This window comes from Nerophis ophidion, unplaced genomic scaffold (genome assembly GCF_033978795.1).
Source record: "Nerophis ophidion isolate RoL-2023_Sa unplaced genomic scaffold, RoL_Noph_v1.0 HiC_scaffold_260, whole genome shotgun sequence".
Classification (NCBI taxonomy): domain Eukaryota; kingdom Metazoa; phylum Chordata; class Actinopteri; order Syngnathiformes; family Syngnathidae; genus Nerophis; species Nerophis ophidion.
In genome coordinates this window covers 57,726-81,444 of record NW_026907182.1, presented here as the reverse complement: position 1 = coordinate 81,444, position 23,719 = coordinate 57,726, and the positions used below count along the sequence as shown (strand labels likewise).

At 40.0% G+C, this 23,719-nt stretch overlaps 1 long non-coding RNA gene across 1 annotated transcript in view; it reads left to right on the top strand.

Annotated features, from left to right (window-relative positions):
• Window positions 1-332: 332 nt before the first annotated feature.
• Window positions 333-23,719, top strand: part of LOC133547902 (uncharacterized) — a 43,539-nt gene continuing 20,152 nt past the window's right edge. The window contains exon 1 of the long non-coding RNA XR_009805663.1: window positions 333-896. This is a non-coding gene — a long non-coding RNA (uncharacterized LOC133547902). The remainder of the gene's footprint in view (window positions 897-23,719) is intronic.

Below are 23,719 nucleotides of genomic sequence, written 5' to 3'. Positions count from 1 at the left end.
ATGTTATAAATGTGGAATAGTAAGTCATACATGTGGATTAGAAAGATGTGAACATCGGATAATATGTTTTGAATGTGGAATAGTATGTTTCTAATGTGGAATAATCTGTTATAAATGTGAAATAGTATGTTATAATTGTAGAATAATATGTTATACATATAGAATAGTATGTTATAAATGTAAAATAATATGTTATAAATGTCCAGGGTGTACCCTGCCTTCCGCCCGATTGTAGCTGAGATAGGCGCCAGCGCCCCCCGTGACCCCGAAAGGGAATAAGCGGTAGAAAATGGATGGATGGATGTTATAAATGTAGAATAGTATGTTATAAATGTAAAATAATACGTTATAAATGTGGAATAGTAAATTATATATGTGGATTAGAAAGATATTAATGTAGGATACTATGTTACAAATGTGCAATAGTATGTTACAAATGTGGCATAATATGTTCTACATGTGGAATAGTATGTTCTGAATGTAGAATAGTAATTCATACATGTGGATTAGAACGTTGTAAATGTAAAATAATACATTATACGTGTCAAATATTTATTCATAATAAGGGACAAGGGGTTGAAAATAGATGGATGGATGGAATAATAACTATGTAACAACACCGTTTGACAATAAAGACAACACACACACACACACGCACACACACACACACACACACACACACACACACACACACACACACACACACACACACACACACACACACACACACACACACACACACACCCTTGCAAAACTGTACAGAAAAGTTAGGTGTGTGTGTCTCTGTGTCTTTGAGGACTAGGATCAGGACCAGGACCAGGACCAGGACCAGGACCAGGACCAGGACCGTAAAGGGTCTCCAGAGCACGCCTCCCCTCTTCGTGACCCTGAGAGAGGTAAATGCACGACCCGGGCAAAGTTCTATGGCGGTGACGTATGTGCGTCAGTGCGTGTGCGTGTATGCAAGAACGCCCTGTCGTGCAGGTGACGTCATACTGCTTGATGACTGACAGCTGGCCGGCGTCAGTCGACAGTGATCGAGTACAATCGATTAAAGATAAAACTTGATTATTATTAAAGAGGAATGACAAGTCAGATTCTTTTTTGGAGGAGGGCATGGGGTTATAGTTTTACTTAATGAGACCCCCCCCCTCCCCCCAAGAACTCTCTACGTCATCAAGTCCGAAACACGCACAACTGCTGCGCCTTGAAAAAAAAAAAAAAGTTATTCAAATTTCTTATGACGCCGGAAACGATTTATTGTCATCTTTTGAGCCTAATTGTCGCGGCAAACAGCTGCTGCAGACAAAATGGAGGCTGGTGTTGCGTGCGTGCGTGACGCAAGTTTGTTGTCATCAGCAAGTAAATATTCACCTTCGCTGCCCCGAGCATCACGTGACACAACGCCTGCCCTCTTTTTGCACAAGTTTCAAGTCATCCTCTAAAAAGTTTCAAGGAACCTCCGGTGACGTCATAATGTATTACCTCACTGCGCGCCTGCTCTTTATTCTCCTTTTTTTTTTTTTTTCAACGTCCGAATGGAAATATTCCAACACACGGCGATTAAAAAGTGAAACAATGTAAAAAAACAAAAAAAACGACTCGATCAAAGTGGTGCCCAGTTGCACGTTCGTGTGTTAATAACAGAAATGAGTAGAAGTATATTTAAATAAAGAACAATGTTGTCTATTATCGTGGTGCGTCAGTGTTGCGCAATCCAGGATGAATCAACCTATAAGAGGACGTTTATATTTAACACGTACTGCGCATGTGCAATACACAAATGTACAAGACTCAAGTTTAAAAAGATATAAATACACACTTTTATATTATAAAGAGGTACGTTTGTATCTAATACTGTGCATGTGTAGTACACAAATGCACACGACTCAAGTTTAAAAATATTTACATACACACTTGTATATTATAAAGAGTTGTACGTTTATATTTAATACTGTGCATGTGTAGTACATAAATGTACAAGACTCAAGTTTAAAAATATTTAAATCCACACTTATATATTATAAAGAGGCACCTATATATGTAATACTTTGCATGTACACAACTCAAGTTTAAAAATATTCAAATACACACTTGTATATTATAAAGAGGTACGTTTATATTTAATACTGTGCATGTGTAGTACATAAATGTACAAGACTCAAGTTTAAACATATTTAAATCCACACTTGTATATTATAAAGAGGCACCTATATATGTAATACTTTGCATGTGCAGTACACACATGTACACAACTCAAGTTAAAAATATTCAAATACACACTTATATATTATAAAGAGGTACATTTATATGTAATACTTTGCATGTGTAGTTAATAAATGTACAAGACTCAAGTTTAAGAACATTTAAAGACACACCTGTATATTATAAAGCGTACATTTATATGTAATACTTTGCATGTGCAGTACACAAATGTACACGACTCAAGTTTAAAAATATTTAAATACACACTTGTATATTATAAAAAGGTACGTTTATATTTAATACTGTGCACATGTAGTACACACATGTACAAGACTCAGGTTTAAAAATATTTAAATACACACTTGCATATTATGAAGGGGCACATTTACATGTAATAATGTTCATGTGTAGTACACACATATGCAATACTCGAGTTTAAAAAAATATTTAAATAGACACTTATATATTATAAAGGGCAACATTTATATCTAATAATGTTCATATGTAATACACACATGTACGAGACTCCAGTTTAAAACCTTTTTAAATGCACAAATACACACTTGTATATGTGTTGTATAAAACACTGTGTTTTATACATCACAAAGTACTAGGTCACTTAATTTGAAAATTGTGTTGTATAAAACGTGTTCTAGAACGTTTTGCTACCACATGTACTAGAACACGTTGTAAAATGTGTTGTAGAAAACATGTTCCAGAACGTTTTTGGCTAGGACGTGTACACATTGTAGAATTTGTTGTGTAAAACGTGTTTTAGAACGTTTTCTAGGACATGTACTTGAACACATTGCAGGATGTGTTGTGTAAAATATGTGCTGAAAAATATTGTGGTATGTGTTTTAGAGCAGGTACAAGAACACATTGAAGAATGTGTTGTATAAAACATGTTTTACAAGGTTTTCTAGGACATGTACTACGACACATTGCAGGATGTGTTGTGTAAAATATGTGCTGAAAAATATTGTGGTATGTGTTGTAGAACAGGTACAAGACCACATTGAAGAATGTGTTGTATAAAACGTGTTTTAGAAGGTTTTCTAGGACATGTACTAGAACCCATTGTAAAATTTGTTGTATTAGACGTGTTCTAAAAAACATATTGTAGTATGAGTTGTAGTACATGTACTACAACACATTGTAGATTGGGTTGTACAAAAAGTGTTCTAGAGCATTTTTTTTAGGACTTGTAATAGAACCCAGTGTAGTTTGTGTTGTATAAAACATGTTTTAGAATGTTTTCTAGGACATGTACTAGAACACATTGTAAAAGTGTTGTATAAAACGTGTTCTAAAACCTATCGTATACATTTGTACAACATGTAGTAGTACACATTGTAGAATGTGTTGTATAAAAGGTGTTGTAGGACATTTTGCTAGGAAATGTACTATAATGTGTTGTATAAAACGTGTTTTAGAACATATTGTAGAATGTGTTTTAGAACATGTACTACAACACATTGTAGATGTGTTGTAGTAAACGTGTTTTAGAACGTTTTCTGGGACATGTACTAGGGCACATTGTAGAATGTGTTGTATAAAACGTGTGCTAGCACATATTGTAGTATGTGTTGTAGAGCAGGTACTAGACCACATTGTAGATTGTGTTGTATAAAATGTGTTTTAGTATGTTTTTTTAGTACATGTACTAGGACATTTTGTAGTATGTATAATAGAATGTGTACTACAACACATTGTAGTTTGTGTTGTATAAAACATGTTTTAGAACGTTTTCTACGACATGTACTAGGACACATTGTAGAATGTGTTGGATAAAACGTGGGTGAGAACATATTGTAGTATGTGTTGTAGGACAGGTGCTAGACCGCATTGTAGTTGTGTTGTATAAAATGTGTTTTAGTATGTTTTTTTTAGCACATGTACTAGAACGCATTGCAAAATGTGTTGTATAAAACGTATTCTAGGACATATTGTAGTATGTCTTGTAGAACAGGTACTAGACCACATTGTAGAATGTGTTGTATAAAACGTGTTTTAGTACGTTTTTTTAGTACATGTACTAGAACATTTTGTAGTATGTGTATTAGAATGTGTACTACAACACATTGTAGATTGTGTTGTATAAAACAGGTTTTAGAACATTTTCTACGACATGTACTAGGACACATTTTAGAATCTGTTGTATAAAACATGGGCAAGAACATATTGTAGTATGTGTTGTAGGACAGGTACTAGACCACATTGTAGTTGTGTTGTATAAAATGTGTTTTAGTATGTTTTTTTTTAGCACATGAACTAGAACGCATTGCAAAATGTGTTGTATAAAATGTATTCTAGGACATATTGTAGTATTTGTTGTAGTACATGTACTACAACACATTGTAGATTGGGTTGTATAAAACATGTTTTAGAACGTTTTCTAGGACTTGTACTAGAACCTACTGTAGTTTGTGTTCTATAAAACATGTTTTAGAAAGTTTTGTAGGACATGTATGTAGAATGTGTTGTATAAAACGTGTTTTAGAACGTTTTGTGGGACATGTACTAGAACACATTGTAGTATGTGTTGTATAAAACGTGTGCTAGAGTTTGGTAGTATGTGTTGTAGAACAGGTACTAGACCACATTGTCCATTGTGTTGTAAAAAACATGTTTTAGATAGTTTACTAGGACTAGAACACATTGTAGAATGTGTTGTATAAAACGTGTTCTAGAACTTTTCCTAGTACATTTACTGGGACACGGGGTAGTATGTGTCCTATAAAATATGTACTACAACGTTTCTAAGGACATTTACCGGAGCACATTGTAGAATGTGTTGTATAAAACGTGTTCATATTTGTCCATTAAACCTTGTTGTTTATGTATTTTATGTATGCTTAAAATACATTTTTAACATTTTCCTGAGTAAAAATCACATTTAAACACAAAGCGATCACGAGGCTTCAGCGTGTGTTGCCGCTTTACTTCCTGACGTGTGTGTGTGTGTGTGTGTGTGTGTGTGTGTGCGTGTGTGTGTGAGTGTACGTGTGTGTAAGAGAAAGAGGGCGTGGCTTATTGCTGGTCTGCTTGCACAATGTAGCTAAAATAAAGGTTGCAGATACATTTTTACACCGTACATTTCTAGAATCTGCAGCCTGTTTAATGTATTTAATGTAACTATATGACATCATTATTCTTCATAATCGGACTCTAAAATAGAGAAAAGAGAAGCTGGAGGCTTCATCTCGTCCTCCAGTGCCGATGCAGTACTCTGACTCCCCACACTGGTAGTGGGAGCGCTGGTGAGCTAGCAGATGCATGTCTCTGGAATGTTTAACCAGCGTTTTTTTCCCAACAACTTCATTAATTACTTTATTGAGCACTTGTGAGTCGGTGAGGCTCACTGTAACATTGAACACTTGTGAGTCGGGAAAGCTCACTGTAACATTGAGCACTTGTGAGTCGGTGAAGCTCACTGTAATATTGAACACTTGTGAATCGGTGAAACTCACTGTAATATTGAAGACTTGTGAGTCGGTAAAGCTCACTGTAACATTTGGCTCTTGTGAGTAGGTGAAGCTCACTGTAACATTGAACACTTGTGAGTCGGTGATGCTCACTGTTTCATTAAGTGCTTGTGGGTCGATGAAACTCGCTATTTCATTGAGTACTTGTATGTCGGTGAAGCTCACTGCATCATCAATCATTTGTTAGTCAGTCAAGCTCGCTGTCTAATTGAGCACTTGTGTGTCTGTGAAACGCAATGTATTATTGAGTACTTGTGAGTCAGTGAAGCTTGCTGTCTCAACAAGCACTTGTGAGTCGGTGAAACAGACTGTATCATTGAGCAGTTGTGAGTCAGTGAAGCTCGCTGTCTCATTGAGTACTTGTGTGTCGGTGAAAACAAACTGTATCATCAAGCAGTTGTGAGTCAGTGAAGCTGGCTGTCTCATTGTGCCCTTGTGTGTCGGTGAAACACACTGTATCATCGGGCAGTTGTGAGTCGGTGAAACACACTGTATCATCGAACAGTTGTGGGTCGGTGAAACAAACGGGATCATAGAGCAGTTGTGAGTCGGTGAAACACATTGTATCATCGGGCAGTTGTGAGTCAGTGAAACACACCGTATCATCGGGCAGTTGTGAGTCGGTGAAACACACTGTATCATAAAGCAGTTGTGAGTCGGTGAAACACAATGTATCATCGAGCAGTTGTGAGTCGGTGAAACACACTGTATCATCGAGCAGTTGTGAGTCGGTGACACACACTGTATTATCGGGCAGTTGTGAGTCGGTGAAACACACTGTATCGTCGGGCAGTTTTGAGTCAGTGAAACACACGTATCATCGGGCAGTTGTGAGTCGGTGAAACAAACGGGATCATAGAGCAGTTGAGAGTCGGTGAAACACATTGTATCATCGGGCAGTTGTGAGTCAGTGAAACACACCCTATCATCGGGCAGTTGTGAGTCGGTGAAACACACTGTATCATAAAGCAGTTGTGAGTCGGTGAAACACAATGTATCATCGAGCAGTTGTGAGTCGGTGAAACACACCGTATCATCCAGCATTTGTGAGTTGGTAAAACACACTCTATCATCGGGCAGTTGTGAGTCGGTGAAACACACAGTATCATCGAGCAGTTGTGAGTCGGTGAAACACACTGTATCATCGAGCAGTTGTGAATCGGTGAAACACACTTTATCATCGAGCAGTTGTGAGTCGGTGAAACACACTGTATCATCTAGCAGTTGTGATTCGGTGAAACACACTGTATTATCGAGCGGCTGTGAGTCGGGGAAACACACTGTATCATCGGGCAGTTGTGAGTCGGTGAAACACACTGTATCATCGAGCAGTTGTGAGTCGGTGAAACACTGTATCATTGGGCAGTTGTGAGTCGGTGAAACACACAGTATCACCAAGCAGTTGTGAGTCGGTGAAACACATCGTATCATCTAACAGTTGTGAGTCGGTGAAGCACACTGTACTATCGAGCGGTTGTGAGTCGGTGAAACACACTATCATCGGGCAGTTGTGAGTCGGTGAAACACACTGTATCATCGAGCAGTTGTGAGTCAGTGAAACACTGTATCATTGGGCAGTTGTGAATCAGTGAAACATACTGTATAATCGAGCAGTTGTAAATCGGTGAAATACACTGTATCATCGGGTAGTTGTGAGTCGGTGAAACATACTGTGTCATCGAGCAGTTGTAAATCGGTGCAATACACTGTATCATCGGGCAGTTGTGAGTCGGTGAAACACACCGTATCATCGAGCATTTGTGAATCGGTGAAACACACTGTATCATCGAGCAGTTATGAATCGGTGAAACATACTGTATCATCGAGCAGTTGTAAATCGGTGAAATACACTGTATCATCGGGCAGTTGTGAGTTGGTGAAACACACTGTGTTATCGAGCAGTTGTAAATCGGTGAAATACACTGTATCATCGGGCAGTTGTGAGTCGGTGAAACACACCGTATCATCGAGCAGTTGTGAATCGGTGAAACACACCGTATCATCGAGCAGTTGTGAATCGGTGAAACACACTGTATCATCGAGCAGTTTTGAATCGGTGAAACACACTGTATCGTCGAGCAGTTGTGAGTCAGTGAAACACACCGTATCATCGAGCAGTTGTGAGTCAGTGAAACACACTGTATCATCGAGCAGTTGTCAGTCTGTGAAACACACCGTATCATCGGGCAGTTGTGAGTCGGTGAAACACACGTAACATCGAGGAGTTGTGAGTCGGTGAAACACATCGTATCATCGAGCAGTTGTGAGTTGGTGAAACACACCGTAACATCGAGCAGTTGTGAGTCGGTGAAACACATCGTATCATCGAGCAGTTGTGAGTCGGTGAAACACACCATATCTTCGAGCAATTGTGAGTCGGTGAAACACACCATATCATCGAGCAGTTGTGAGTCGGTGAAACACACCGTAACATTGAGCAGTTGTGAGTCGGTGAAACACATCGTATCATCGAGCAGTTGTGAGTCGGTGAAACACACCATATCATCGAGCAGTTGTGAGTCGGTGAAACACATTGTATCATCGAGCAGTTGTGAGTCGGTGAAACACATCGTATCATCGAGCAGTTGTGAGTCGGTGGAACACACCATATCATCGAGCAGTTGTGAGTCGGTGAAACACACCATATCAGTGAGCAGTTGTGAGTCGGTGAAACACACCGTAACATCAAACAGTTGTGAGTCGGTGAAACACACTGTATCATCGAGCAGTTGTGAGTCGGTGAAACACACCGTATCATCGAGCAGTTGAGAGTCAGTGAAACACATGTATCATTGGGCAGTTGTGAGTCGGTGAAACAAACAGGATCATAGAGCAGTTGTGAGTCGGTGAAACACATTTTATCATCGGGCAGTTGTGAGTCAGTGAAACACACTGTATCATAAAGCAGTTGTGAGTCGGTGAAACACACTGTATCATAAAGCAGTTGTGAGTCGGTGAAACACACTGTATCATAAAGCAGTTGTGAGTCCGTGAAACACACTGTAACATAGAGCAGTTGTGAGTCGGTGAAACACATTGTATGACATACTAGAAAGTGTATCAAAGTGGCCTTTGTTCACTCCACAGTCAATCCACACGTTGAAAGTGGCTCCTTCGAATGACTACTACTACTACTACTACTAATAATAATAATAATAACATAATTGTACGTCAGAGAATACATATTTGTTTTGAAAAGTGTCATTGAAAAACAGTTTATATTCCATAGATGGAACACACACACGCACACACACACACACACTGAAATACTCTGTTAGGGATCATCATCAATATGTATTATTATTTCATATGCAAAACTCTCAGCAAAAAAAAAATAAAAAAAATAAAAAAATCAAGAAGGTTGGAGTTCTTGCAATGAAACATCTGTCTTCCCAAAATGGCTGCCGTACCTACCAGCATGTTTTTTGATGTCTTTCAATGATGCAGTTCATGTGTTTTTTTCCCCCCAGGTACGAATTAAGTGTTTTATCGACAGCCGGAGGTGGTTTTAGTCAACATTTGCACATAAATTGTAAATAACAACAACACATCGTTTCATGTCCTCCGTGGTGGACATGAGGACTTACTACCACTACTTTGTGCCGTCAAATAACGTCGGAAGTGGATGCAACAAATGCATCAAGATGCAAATACGTGCATAATAACCATTTAACACCATAATCCTATTCACTAGAAAATAGGAAAATGACTTTACTGATGCAAAACTGTTGTGATGTAATGTATTCGCCCGCAAATAATTATTTAATAGCTCTCAGAAGATGCAAAGTATCCATTTTCTTTCGCACAAAAAGATTCCAATGTGCTTTTTTAGCATGAAAATGTTCTAAATAGTATGTCATTTATTTTATATATTGACACTTGTGTTTTACATCCCATGATTCATTGTTACTACTTTATAATGAAAGATAAAAACAATAATAATGATAATAATAGTATCAATCTGATGAAAATAATAATGTAATAATTAGTAGTTAATGCGGTAATAAAGAAATGAAAAGGTAATATTAAAATAAAGACACAAAATAAAATGTGATAACAAGGGGTAGTCAAATCAAAATGAACTGAAATGTTGAAAAATATAATAAATAAATAAAATAGAATAAATACAACTATTGAAGAACAGTAAATAGATAAATAGCCGAATAAAAAGAATGACGGAAACACACAATTTATTAATAAATGTAGTTTAAGTTGTGATGAAGGAAAGAAAGAAGGAACGTTGTTGAAAACAATAAACACTAGTTAGCAAACAGGAATAAAAAAAACAACAACAAAAAAACAAGAGACCTGAAATATAATAATTCATACAAAATAAACAGGAACGGTTTAACATCATTTTTAAAACAAGCTTTATTCAGCTTGATCATTCATCCATTTTTTCCTGGTTGTATACTTTTCTATACAAACCTGAATATGTGTCGCGTTTAGTCGTTTCGTTGCTTCTTCCTGCATTCCAGGTGCTTTGTGACGTCAGATTTGAAGAGATGTCTTCTGGGTAAAAAGGGATTCAAACCGAGCAGGCAACATTTGCATGGAACTTCTTTCAAATGCTGCTTTTAATACGGTAGTTAGCACACCTGTACTCATGAAATATGGTTCTTTTTACATACCTTTGAATTGCACATTTACATGGATTTATAGTTCATGCAGAGCTTTGTGCCACAGTCGGAACAATTGTGTGTGTGTGTGTGTGTGTGTGTGTGTGTGTGCGTGTGTGTGAGTGTGTGTGTGTGTATGTGTGCACCTTACCTTAAAGCAGGGGTCTCAAACTCAATTCACCTGGGGGCCACTGGATGCAGAGTCTGGGTGAGGCTGGACCGCGAGAAAATAAAATATTGTAGCGTCTCGGAAGAGTTAGTGCTGCAAGGGATTCTGGGTATATGTTCTGTTGTGTTTATGTTGTGTTACGGTGTGGATGTTTTCCCGATGTGTGTTGGCGCAGTGGCAGAGTGGCCGTGCGCAACCCGAGGGTCCCTGGTTCAAATCCCACCTAGTACCACCCTCGTCACGTCCGTTGTGTCCTGGGCAAGACACTTCACCCTTGCTCCTGATGGGTGCTGGTTGGCGCCTTGCATGGCAGCTCCCTCCATCAGTGAGTGAATGTGTGTGTGAATGGGTAAATGTGGAAGTAGTGTCAAAGCGCTTTGAGTACCTTGAAAGTAGAAAAGCGCTATACAAGTACAACACATTTATCATTTATTTGTCATTCGTGTTTGGTGTGGGTTCACAGTGTGGCGCATATTTGTAACAGTTTTAAAGTTGTTTTTACGGCCACCCTCAGTGTGACCTGTATGGCTGTTGACCAAGTATGCTTGCATTCACTTGTGTGTGTGAAAAGCCGTAGATATTATGTGACTGGGCCGGCAAGCAAAGGCAGTGCCTTTAAGATTTATTGGCGCTCTGTACTTCTTTCTATTTTTGTGTACCAGTCCGTACAGCGGCGTTTTAAAAAGTCATACATTTTAGTTTTTGAAACCGATAATTTCCGATATTAATTTTAAAGCATTTATCGGCCGATAATATCGGCAGTCCGACATTATCAGACAGCTCTACAAATAACGGTTTGAATTGATCCAGGTTATTGACGACTGTTATTACTGACGCACAGGTGTCGCGGTGTGACTGCAGCCAGGCACATAAGAAAACCCTTGTCTCCATGGCGACATCTCTGTCGCTTCCACTCATTCACCGCTTTTCCACTAACGCAGGGGTAGGCAACCCCGAACGTTGAAAGAGCCCTTTTGGAGCAGAATAACACAACGCTGTCAAGCACCATTCATATAAAACTCGCAGGCCGCACCAACATTAAACTTTCATATTAAGGTGGGGGCCGCAAAATAACGTCTCGCGGGCCGCAATTGGCTCACGGGCTGCGTGTCTGAGACCCCTGCCTTAAAGTATACATTCAAACCTACGCAGAAAAGTCTAGTGATTTGTGTTCCATTACTCCACATGTCCGTTTTGTGTTATACATCACAAAGTATATTATTATTACAGAATTACTATTGCTATTTTTAATATCAAGTAAGGCTGTCAAACGATTAACATATTTAATCGCAATTAATCGCAGTTTGGTCATAGTTCACTAAAATATATTGCGATTAATTGCAGATAAATATAATGTTTCGTCCTCAATAATTGTACCTTAGAGGAAAAAAATATATAGCTTTTAATACAATGACTGAACAGTTAGTTTGTTTTAATGAAATGTTATTTTAAACATTATGTTGTTGTTTTTTTCCCAACATCTCAGCACAAAAAGATAGATAGATTGATAGATAGTACTTTATTGATTCCTTCAGGAGAGTTCCCTCAGGAAAATGAAAAAAAGGACATGTAGACACTTTTAATGACAATTAAAAAAAAGTACCTGTAGTGCATCAATGTCTTGCCAGGTTTTGAAGATTGTAAGCATACAGAATTTGTATTGCTACTGTAGGAGCACTTGCATTTAGAGGGGAGGATCTACATTTCCATGTTTGTGCATTAATAACACAAAATGTGGATTGTTACCATCATGATTTGATCGTGGAAGATGTTTGGTTATGTAATCTTGGATATTTCTTTCTGAATAAATGCATCTGGTATTCTGTACAGTACGTGTTGAACAAGTTAATGGTAATCGTATAGCTGCATGACAGTGTTTTAACCTACTTTATTTATCAATAAAATGTAATATTGAGCCTGCTAAACATTCTGTAATCGTGGAATATAACATTTAGAAAATGTTATAAAATAATATACACTTTATTTCAATCCGCAAGAAAACCTTTATTGAGGTAGAAATCTCACAAAAAATATTTGACGAAGTGATCGCAATTTAAGATGATTTGTCTTTGTTTTGGTAGTTAGACCGGATTTGACGCATAGCGCTTTTATTGTGTAGCCAGAAGTGCGTGATTGGTATGAAAAGTGTCTTGACATTTTTTGACGAAAGTGTGAGATCAATCAATCAATCAATCAATGTTTATTTATATAGCCCCAAATCACAAATGTCTCAAAGGACTGCACAAATCATTACGACTACAACATCCTCGGAAGAACCCACAAAAGGGCAAGGAAAACTCACACCCAGTGGGCAGGGAGAATTCACATCCAGTGGGACGCCAGTGACAATGCTGACTATGAGAAACCTTGGAGAGGACCTCAGATGTGGGCAACCCCCCCCTCTAGGGGACCGAAAGCAATGGATGTCGAGCGGGTCTAACATGATGCTGTGAAAGTTCAATCCATAGTGGCTCCAACACAGCCGCGAGAGTTCAGTTCAAAGCGGATCCAAGACAGCAGCGAGAGTCCCATCCACAGGAGACCATCTCAAGCGGAGGCGGATCAGCAGCGTAGAGATGTCCCCAATCGATACAGGCGAGCGGTCCATCCTGGGTCCCGACGAGCGGTCCATCCTGGGTCTCGACTCTGGACAGCCAGTACTTCATCCATGGTCATCGAAAAAAAAAAAAAGCGGCAGATCAACTGGTCTAAAAAGGAGGTCTATTTAAAGGCTAGAGTATACAGATGAGTTTTAAGGTGAGACTTAAATGCTTCTACTGTGGTGGCATCTCAAACTTTTACCGGGAGGGCATTCCAGAGTACTGGAGCCCGAAATGAAAAAGCTCTATAGCCCGCTTTGGGAATCACTAATAAGCCGGAGTCCTTTGAACGCAGATTTCTTGCCGGGACATATGGTACAATACAATCGGCAAGATAGGAAGGAGCTAGACCGTGTAGTATTTTATACGTAAGTAGTAAAACCTTAAAGTAACATCTTAAGTGCACAGGAAGCCAGTGCAGGAGAGCCAGTACAGGCGTAATATGATCAAACTTTCTTGTTCTTGTCAAAAGTCTAGCAGCCGCATTTTGTACCAACTGTAATCTTTTAATGCTAGACATGGGGAGACCCGAAAATAATACGTTACAGTAATCGAGACGAGACGTAACAAACGCATGGATAATGATCTCGGCGTCTTTAGTGGACAAAATGGAGCGAATTTTTGCGATATTACGGAGATGAAAGAAGGCTGTTTTAGTAACGCTTTTAATGTGTGACTCAAAGGAGAGAGTTGGGTCAAAGATAATACCCAGATTTTTTACCGAGTCACCTTGTTTTATTATTTGGTTGTCAAATGTTAAAGTTGTATTTTTAAATAGAGCTCGGTGTCTAGCAGGACCGATAATCAGCATTTCCGTTTTTTTGGCGTTAAGTTGCAGAAAGTTATGCTGAAAGTGACTTTAGACTTCCGGTCTATTGTCTTTTTTTATGCTGAGCTTTTGTTCCATTTTACTAAAGCAGTTACAGTAACCATCTAAAAACTGTGCATTTGATGTTATCAATGCGCCCAACTGAATTGTCAAAACAGACGTGAAGCTCCTTCTCTCTGCAAGCGCTTTCCGATAATGTCGTCTCGCACTGATCGAAGATAAAATAGTCTTGTCGGCAGAACGACTTGCCATGGCTTTGGACCTGAGATTTCCATGGTGTCCCTCTTTCTTTGTTCATTTCTGCTCGCTATTTTCCAGCTTGTGGCTCAACAGTAACTAAACGCAATTAGGTTTTCCCAAGCTACGGAACGGACCGAGGATCAAAAAGGAGCCAAGATGCATGTATGCGTGTTAAAAAAATGTTTTTTAAAATATTTTTTCATTCTTTAATCAGGTTAAAAGGCAACCCATGTCAATATACTAATGAGATATATTTACAGTGGGGCAAAAAAGTATTTAGTCAGCCACCGATTGTGCAAGTTCTCCCACTTAAAATGATGACAGAGGTTATACCAAAAAGTTCTGTTTTGATTTCATCTGACCACATGACATTCTCCCAATCCTCTGCTGTATCATCCATGTATCCATTTTGGTATAAACTCAACTCGATTCCCGGTCGAGTCAAACTTGCAGAGTTCCGAGCAAATGCAAATTGTGGGCTGTGGAGTGCGCCAAAGTTTTGGGGCGGAATGATAATAAATAGACCCTAAAAAGGGACAAGCGGTAGAAATTGATGGATGGACGGATGTTTTTTTGTTGTAGAATCTTCTATGTGTGAATGCTGGACATTTTCTGGGGGGGCATGGGAGGCAATAGCTTGTGTCTTGTAGGCGTGTCCCCCAAAAATTAGATTTTCAAAAGAATCGCGATTCTTTTCTGTAATGATTCTTAATCGATTCTAAAAAAGAACGAAATCAAAAATGATTAAAATTGTTTTAATTCATTAATTTTTTTATTTGTCCCATCCAGCCACGCAGACAAGTCATATCTACTGTACAAATTTACTTTAGAAAAGAGAAGAGGTTGGATACTCTTGTTGCCTTATTTGTAGTCGACTTTATTAAATGTTCTGATAAATTTTATTTGAATTTTTTTTTATCTTAAGTAATATCTCTTTTATGGAGGAATGTAGCTAATCATAGAACTAAAATCCAGTGTTAGTAAAAGTATTGATTTTAATCCAACTCTTTTTTTTGACTTTTTCAAACAGACAGAAAAAAGTGCAAGTGGAAACTGTACAATTTTAATGTCAGTGAATTTTTCCCACCCTTCCCTTCAAAACCTAAACTGTTGCGATCCGTGACTCGGATCTTCACATTGTTTATTTTTTCATCTTTGTTTCATTCTCTTTCTGACCCATTTACTTCCTGTTTAGTCCGTTACCACGGTTACACATTGATTTCACCTGCTCCTCGTTTTCTACACACACCTGGTTCTACTTGATTGCTCCCCTATATAAGCCTTCCTCTTTTCCTTGTTCAGTCTGGCTCTATAAGAGTTGCTCACATGCAACAAGTGACGACTGCTCTTCTCGGTACGTTTATTCTCGCTAGCTCATATGCTAATTGTTTTTGTTTCTACATTTTTGTGCTTTCATGCCAATTCTAGTTTTCTGTTTGTATTTCCTAGTTTTCATACTAGCGTTTTTGGTTTGCCTTTTTATTAGCTCCAGTATTTCTGTTCAGAGCTCTCTTTTTGTTAAATAAATCTTTTAAGATCTTACCTTTGTTGTGTTCACATCAACGCATCCTCGAGGGAATCGAACCCGGCATCTCGATGCCCACCAGTCCTTACACTAAACCACCCCACTCAGGTCAAACCAACCAGGGACACATGGCATAAACATCAATCAATCAATCAATGTTTATTCATATAGCCCTAAATCACTAGTGTCTCAAAGGGCTGTACAAACCACAACACAAACCACAATGACATCCTCGGTAGAGCCCACATAAGGGCAAGGAAAACTCACACCCAGTTGGTGACAATGATGACTATGAGAAACCTTGGAGAGGACCGCATATGTGGGCAAACCCCCTGTGGTTGCCCACACTTTGCACAATTTTGTTACACTTTATTAAGCCCTTCTTACATATTCCTTATTTTGGCACGTTTTAAGATGTTATGAAGAGTTAATTTTATTTTTTTTTTATTTTGTTTTTTACATTGAGTGTTTATCATGCTTATGTTGACATTTCCTTTCTGCCTTGATAGAAGTGGGAGGAAGGTTACATTTTATATAAAATATATTTAGAATTGCTATATTTATTTCCAGCTCATACAACAAGTAAGACGACAAAAACAAACACACTCACACACACACACACGCACGCACACACCCATACGAGGCCAGAGACAGACAGAGGCTGGAAGGAGAGAGAAAGGGAGAAAGAAAAAAAAAAAGAAAGGAAAAAAACCAATATAAATGAATACATGATAATAATTATAATAAAATAAATAAGAAATAATAATAATAAACATTCAAAAAAATAATAATAATAATAATAAAAAATGAAATAATAATAAAAAATTAAAGGGACATTATTCCTCGTCTGTGTCTGGGCATAAGTCAAGAGAGTTGACATACAGCAAGAATGGACTCCATGACCTTTCAAACACTTGAGCACAGCCTTTTAGCGAAAACCTAAGTTTTTCCAGTTTTAAATTGTAGAGAACCTCTCTAATCCAACGGCCGTGTGATGGGGGGTGAGCCAGCTTCCGATTGAACAAGATCAGTCGCCTGGCCATCAAGGTCGTAAAAGCCACAGCGCGTTTTAGTGGTACAGGGCATGTGTTATCAGGGCATATGCTAAAAATGGCTGATAATGGGTTGGAGGGAAAGTCTTGACCGTATGCCTTTCCGGTTGTGTCAAAAATGTCCTCCCAAAAGGAACATAGTTTAGAGCAGGACCAGAACATATGGACATGATCAGCCGGAGATTGTTTGCATCTATTATAGGTATTGCTAATAGTGGGGTAGATGTTTGATAGTTTTGAATTAGTGTAGTAAATTTTATGGATTATTTTGCATTGGATGAGACTATGGCGAGCACGTATCGAGGAGGAGTGGACCAGTTTCAGGGCGGAGTTCAGATATGTTGGTATTAAGATCGCTCTCCCACAAGGCTCTTAGCACTGATAGAGAGTTTGAAGCAACTGAACTTAAGGAGGTATATAGTACGGAAATGCATTTTTTATGATTAGGTCTCAAAGATAACAATGTATGTACAGTGGGGCAAAAAAGTATTTAGTCAGCCACCGATTGTGCAAGTTCTCCCACTTAAAATGATGACAGAGGTCTGTAATTTTCATCATAGGTACACTTCAACTGTGAGAGACATAATGTGAGAAAAAAAAAATCCAGGAATTCATATTGTAGGAATTTTAAATAATTTATTTGTAAATTATGGTGGAAAATAAAAATTTGGTCAACCATTTAAAGCTCTCAGTGATGGAAGGAGGTTTTGGCCCAAAATCTCACGATACATGGCCCCATTCATTCTTTCCTTAACACGGATCAATCGTCCTGTCCCCTTAGCAGAAAAACAGCCCCACCCCCATGCTTCACAGTAGGTATGGTGTTCTTGGGATGCAACTCAGTATTCTTCTTCCTCCAAACACGATGAGTTGAGTTTATACCCAAAAGTTCTATTTTGGTTTCATCTGACCACATGACATTCTCCCAATCCTCTGCTGTATCATCCATGTATCCATTTTGGTATAAACTCAACTCGTCGTGTTTGGAAAAAGAAGAATAATGAGTTGCATCCCAAGAACACCATACCTACTGTGAAGCATGGGGGTGGAAACATCATGCTTTGGGGCTGTTTTCCGTCTTAAGGAAAGAACCAATGGGGCCATGTATCATGAGATTTTGAGCCAAAACCTCCTTCCATTAGTGAGAGCTTCGAATGGTTGACCAAATACTTATTTTCCACCATAATTTACAAATTAATTCTTTAAAATTCCTACAATGTGAATTCCTGGATATTTTTTTTCACATTGTGTCTCTCACAGTTGAAGTGTACCTATGATGAAAATTACTGACCTCTGTCATCATTTTAAGTGGGAGAACTTGCACAATAGGTGGCTGACTAAATACTTTTTTGCCCCACTGTATAAGAGTTTCCGGAGGACGATTTGGAAAGTGTGGGAACTGCTTCTTTACGAAGTCCCTCACCTGAAAAAAACAAAAAAGGGGGAGTTTGGCAAATCGCATTTGGAAGAGAGTTCAGCAAAGGATGAGAACACTGTCTGCATAGAGGTCTTTCACAGTGGTGATACCGTGATCGTGCCAAGTCATGAATGCGGGATCGGTACGGGAAGGTTTAAATAATTATTTTTTATTTAACGGGGTCAATATAGATGGGCCCTGAAAACCCAAGTCTTTCCTCAGCTGGTTCCATATTTTCATGGAGATCGATGCAACGGTGTTTGCGCCTTCAAGTTTGAATGGAATAGAATAGAATAGAATAGAGTTTTATTGTCATTATTGCAGTGAACATGTTCAAAGAACAACAAAATTGGAGCAGATCCCCTAAGGTGCATATACAATATGGTAATATAAATAGTAAAAAAAGATGTATCTATATATATATATATGTATATATATAACAGATGCATATCTGCATACATATGAAAAAATATATACACACATACATATAAAATTATTGCACATTATAGTCCCCTAAAAAAATTTAAAACATGACGGACATATTGTGCTCACTCAGTGCCTGTTTAATGCTACTATGGCTCTTGGTTAAAAGCTGTTTTTTAGTCTATTTGTGCTCGCTTTTATTACCCCATAGCGTCTGCCCGAGGGTAGCAGTTCTAGGTGGCAGTGCCCGGGGTGGAATGGGTCTTTCAGGATGCTCTGTGCTTTCCTGAGACAGCTGGAGCTGTACAGGTCAGCCAGGGAGTGGAGGGGGCATCCGATGATCTTCTGGGCGGTCTTTATGACCCTCTGGAGCGCCGTTCTCTTTGCGGCCGTGCAGCTGGTGAACCACACGCAGATGCAGTAGGTCATGATGCTCTCAATGGAGCCCTGGTAGAAGGACACCAGCAGTTCCTGAGAGAGGTGGTTGTTCTTGAGTATTCTCAGGAAGTGCAGTGTCTGGTGTGCCTTCTTGATGGTACCCGTGGTGTTGGTGCTCCAGGATAGGTCGTCGGCCAGGTGGACTCCCAGGAAGCGGAAGTCGGTTGGTAGAGTGGCCGTGCCAGCAACTTGAGGGTTGCAGGTTCGATTCCCGCTTCTGCCAACCTAGTCACTGCCGTTGTGTCCTTGGGCAAGACACTTTACCCACCTGCTTCCAGTGCCACCCACACTGGTTTGAATGTAACTTAGATATTGGGTTTCCCTATGTAAAGCGCTTTGAGTCACTACAGAAAAAGCGCTATATAAATATAATTCACTTCACTTCACTTCTCCACGCAGACACCGCTGATGATCAGGCATACTTGCCAACCTTGAGACCTCTGATTTCGGGAGGTAGGGGGTGGGGGGTATAGTCGGGGGTGGGGCGGAGGCATGGTTTGGGGGCATGGTTGGGGCAGGGGGGGGGGGCGTGGTTAAGAGGAGAGTACATTTACAGCCAATTCACCAACTCGAGTATGAAATACTTAAGTTTCAGTGAATTCTAACTATATATATTTATTTTATTATTTTTATAAATAAAATAAATTGTCGAATTTCAGGCGACACCTATCAAATACACAGTAATAAAAACACAGTTGTTCTACTAACTTTACTGTGCTTGCTGGTTACTTAAAAACAACAACAACACTTACCTTTCACTATTTGAGTAACGTCACTTCCAAGTTTCCAGAAGATGGCGCTAGTATGCGCTTTGCCCTGCCAGGGTGTGAGTTTTCCTTGCCCTTATGTGGGCCTACCGAGGATGTCGTAGTGGTTTGTGTTGTGGTTTGTGCAGCCCTTTGAGACACTAGTGATTTAGGGCTATATAAGTAAACATTGATTGATTGATTGATTTCTCCCTGTCAGCTCTGTTAGTTTTTGTATTGTTTGCGTCTGTTTTCGTCTCTGTCAGCTCACTGCTTGAGTATGACTGCCAAACACTGTTGGATCTTTGCCCCTTTCCCATTGATATGATCAACTTCGATGTTGGTTTTTCGACGTCCCAGTCAGCTTTTTCACCTGGCCGGATTCTTGCTTTCCTTTCCCGACTCGTGGCTCCTCTCCCCCGCCACCTGTGGGGTGTGTGTTGGGCCACACCTGGATTAGCTGCGCCCTTGGACGTGCTGGCCCCCGCCAGGTTCGGTCTTGTGAACGCAAGATCTTTGACAAACAAAACGTTTATCCTGAAGGATTTATTCACTTCCCGCAGACTTGACTTCCTCTGTGTGACGGAAACATGGCTTAGAGCCGGTGAGTCCGCCCCTCGTAATAAACTTCTGCCTCCGGAGTCTTCCTACTTTAATTTTCTGCGGTCGTCCGATCGAAAAGGAGGATTAGCAGTCGACATTCGTTTTTTAAAAATGACTTTAAATGCCGTCAGAGCCGCCTGCAATCCTCCCTTTCAAGCTTCGAACTGTGCATGTTTGAGCTGGAGGGGGCGTGGCCTCCAGCTCCAGCTGAATTTTGGGAGAAAATTTCTTCCGGGAGGGGCGCTGAATTTCGGGAGTCTCCCGGAAAATCCGGGAGGGTCGGCAAGTATGTGATCAGGGGCAGGATGTCCCGGAAAGGGGATTGATGAGCATAAGCAAGAACGTAATGAAAAGTGTGGGATTGCCGTTTCAAGGGACAGCCAGGCCGGGAGGGCCTGAGAGCTTCCATCCATTCAGTATAGGAGTTTCTGTACATTAGCCGCCCAATAGTACTGTCTAAAATTGGGGAGTGCAAGCCGACCTTCAGATTTGGGAGATTGTAGGACCGACTTGCGGATTCGGGCCGATCCGGCCCCCCATAAAAATTTGTATGTTGATTTGTCTAATTTATCGAAAAATTATTTATTAATAAATATGGGGATATGTTGAAAAAGGTAAAGGAATTCAGGCAGAGTGATCATCTTGATCAGATTGATCCGGCCAGCGAGTGATAATGGTAAAACAGACCAGCGGGCAAAGTCCTTCACCATCTTTTCAATTAGAGGTAAAAAATTTCCCCGGAGCTTATCAGACATAGCTGGAGTAATAAAGACTCCCAAGTCATGTGCCCATTTGAATGCCTCTAAAGATTGTGGTAACTGCTTAGCTAAGCATTGATCGGAAACAGGTCACTTTTTTGGTATAGTTAAGTTTGTAACCAGAGTGTGTGCCAAACCGCTCCAGAATGTCAAAGATTACCGGGAGTGAGCTAGCAGGATCCGAGATGTATAGGAGCAAGTCATCCGCATAAAGCGAAACTTTGTGCAACGTGTCCGACCGGTTGATACCTTTAAAGGCCCCCTCCGTGTGCAGCCAAAGGGCAAGGGGTTCTATCGCAATAGCAAACAGTAATGGAGACATAGGGGCAACCTTGTCTAGTGCCTTTTTTAAGAAAAATTGTGGAGGACAGTGTATTATTTGTACGTACCGAAGCTACAGGGACGAGTACAAAAGTTTAACACCGAGAATGAAATCTTTATTAAAACCAAACCGACCCATCACATCAAATAGATATTCCCATTCAACCCTATCAAAGGCTTTCTCCACATCAAGGGACACCACTACCTCCGGGGTCGAGGGTTTTAGCGAATGGATAATGTTTAGGAGGCGCCGAATGTTGTGTGAGGATTGCCGGCCTGGCATAAAACCTGCTTTATCCAACGAGATGATGTTAGGCATCACCCTTTGGAGCCAGAGAGCGAGAACCTTGGACAGAATTTTTAAATCTACATTTAAGAGCGAAATTGGTCTATAGCTGCTGCAAAGCTGGGGGGTTTTCTCTTTTTTTAGGATGAGAGAAATGGTGGCCCTCGATAAGGTTTCTGGTAGGCAATGGTTCAGGAATGCTTCATTATACGTGTCTCTTCGAGAGCAAGAACACTGGAGAAAGTCTTATAATATTCTGCACTGAAACCATCCGGGCCGGGCGACTTATTGCTCTGTAAGGATTTGATGGCTTCTGTGATCTCAATGACACTAATGGGCTGACCCAGGGCCCTCGCACCCCCATGTTCTATCTGAGGGAATGTTGTATCACTAAACAGTTCATCTGAGGAAGGGGGGCAGTCCAAAGTATATAATGTTGTATAAAATGCGGCAAATGATTCATTTATCTTAGCTAGATCAGTACGTAATTCTCCTGTGTTAGAGCGAATAGATGTGATTAGCCTCGACGATGCTTCCTCCCTGACCCGGTGGGCTAAGAGCTTGCCAGCTTTTTCCCCAGATTCAAAAAATCGTTGTCTGGATTTGAGTAGTTGTAATTTCGCTCTATTGACAGACATAAGGTCAAAGTCAGTTTGTAGGCGAAGGCGTTCTTTATATAGTGTCGGGTCTGGGTTTGAAGCGTACTTATCGTCAAGATCCTTAATCTTGCGGAGCAGCCCATTGATTTGAATGGTCTTTGTCTTATTTAGATTTGAAACAAAAGATATAAGTTGACCTCTAATATAGGCTTTAGATGCCTCCCATAGTATAACTCTTCCAATTTCTGGTGAATCGTTCAGTTCGGTAAAAAAAAACTAATTTGAAGGAAGTTCCTATAACGATCTTCTGCTAGTGAGGCTGAGTTGAATCGCCATTGTTTAAGGGTGTCAGGCTTGGACTGTGGATGTTTGTGCTTCCTCGATGCAAGGATGATGTGGGACTAGTCAGGCATGAATGTAAGTACATGATATTTATTAAATAAACAAACAAACTACAAAAAGGCAAACCAAGGACGCGCTCTGTGGCGGATAAAAATCTATACCATACTTAAAACAAAACAGCACAATGGCATGACTATATACAAACAAAACAAAACTAGCACAATGGCATAAATACAAAAACTTACACGGCATGGAACTGTGGACAAGGACATGAATGAGGTGCAGCATGGGTAGGGTGCGTGCGCATGTGAGTATTCAACACCGTCCAGTAGGTAAAGGAGCCAGGCCGAGGAAAGGAAAACAAATGACTTAAATACTGCTGTGGTAATTAGAACCAGGTGTGAGAGGCTCAGGATCGGGGCGTGACTAAGGGGACCAAGTGGAAACTAATGGGTTGGCATGGAAACAAACAAAACCAGGAAGTGCAAAAATGTGAAGCAAGAGTCCAAAAACAAAACAGAACACGACCAAACATAAACCTGATTTACAGGCATGACAAAGGGGTCTAGGTTGAGTGTCCGTATTGATGTCGACTGAGGTGGGAGCGTGATCAGAGATTACAATACTATGGTAATTACGCTCGCCTGTGTATCAGTTGGGGACATCTCTACGCTGCTGATCCGCCTCCGCTTGGGATGGTTTCCTGTGGACGGGACTCTCGCTGCTGTCTTGGATCCGCTTTGAACTGAACTCTCGCAGCTGTGTTGGAGCCACTATGGATTGAACTTTCACAGTATCATGTTAGACCTGCTCAAAATCCATTGCTTTCAGTCCCCTCATAGTCATCATTGTCACTGGCGTCCCGCTGGGTGTGAATTCCCCCTGCCCACTGGGTGTGAGTTTTTCTTGCCCTTATGTGGGTTCTTCCGAGGATGTCGTAGTTGTAATGGTTTGTACATTGCTTTGAGACATATGTGATTTAGGGCTATATAAATAAACATTGATTGATTGATTGATGATTTTGGAAAGTAGTCTATTGTTGAGAAGAAAGAAGTCTAT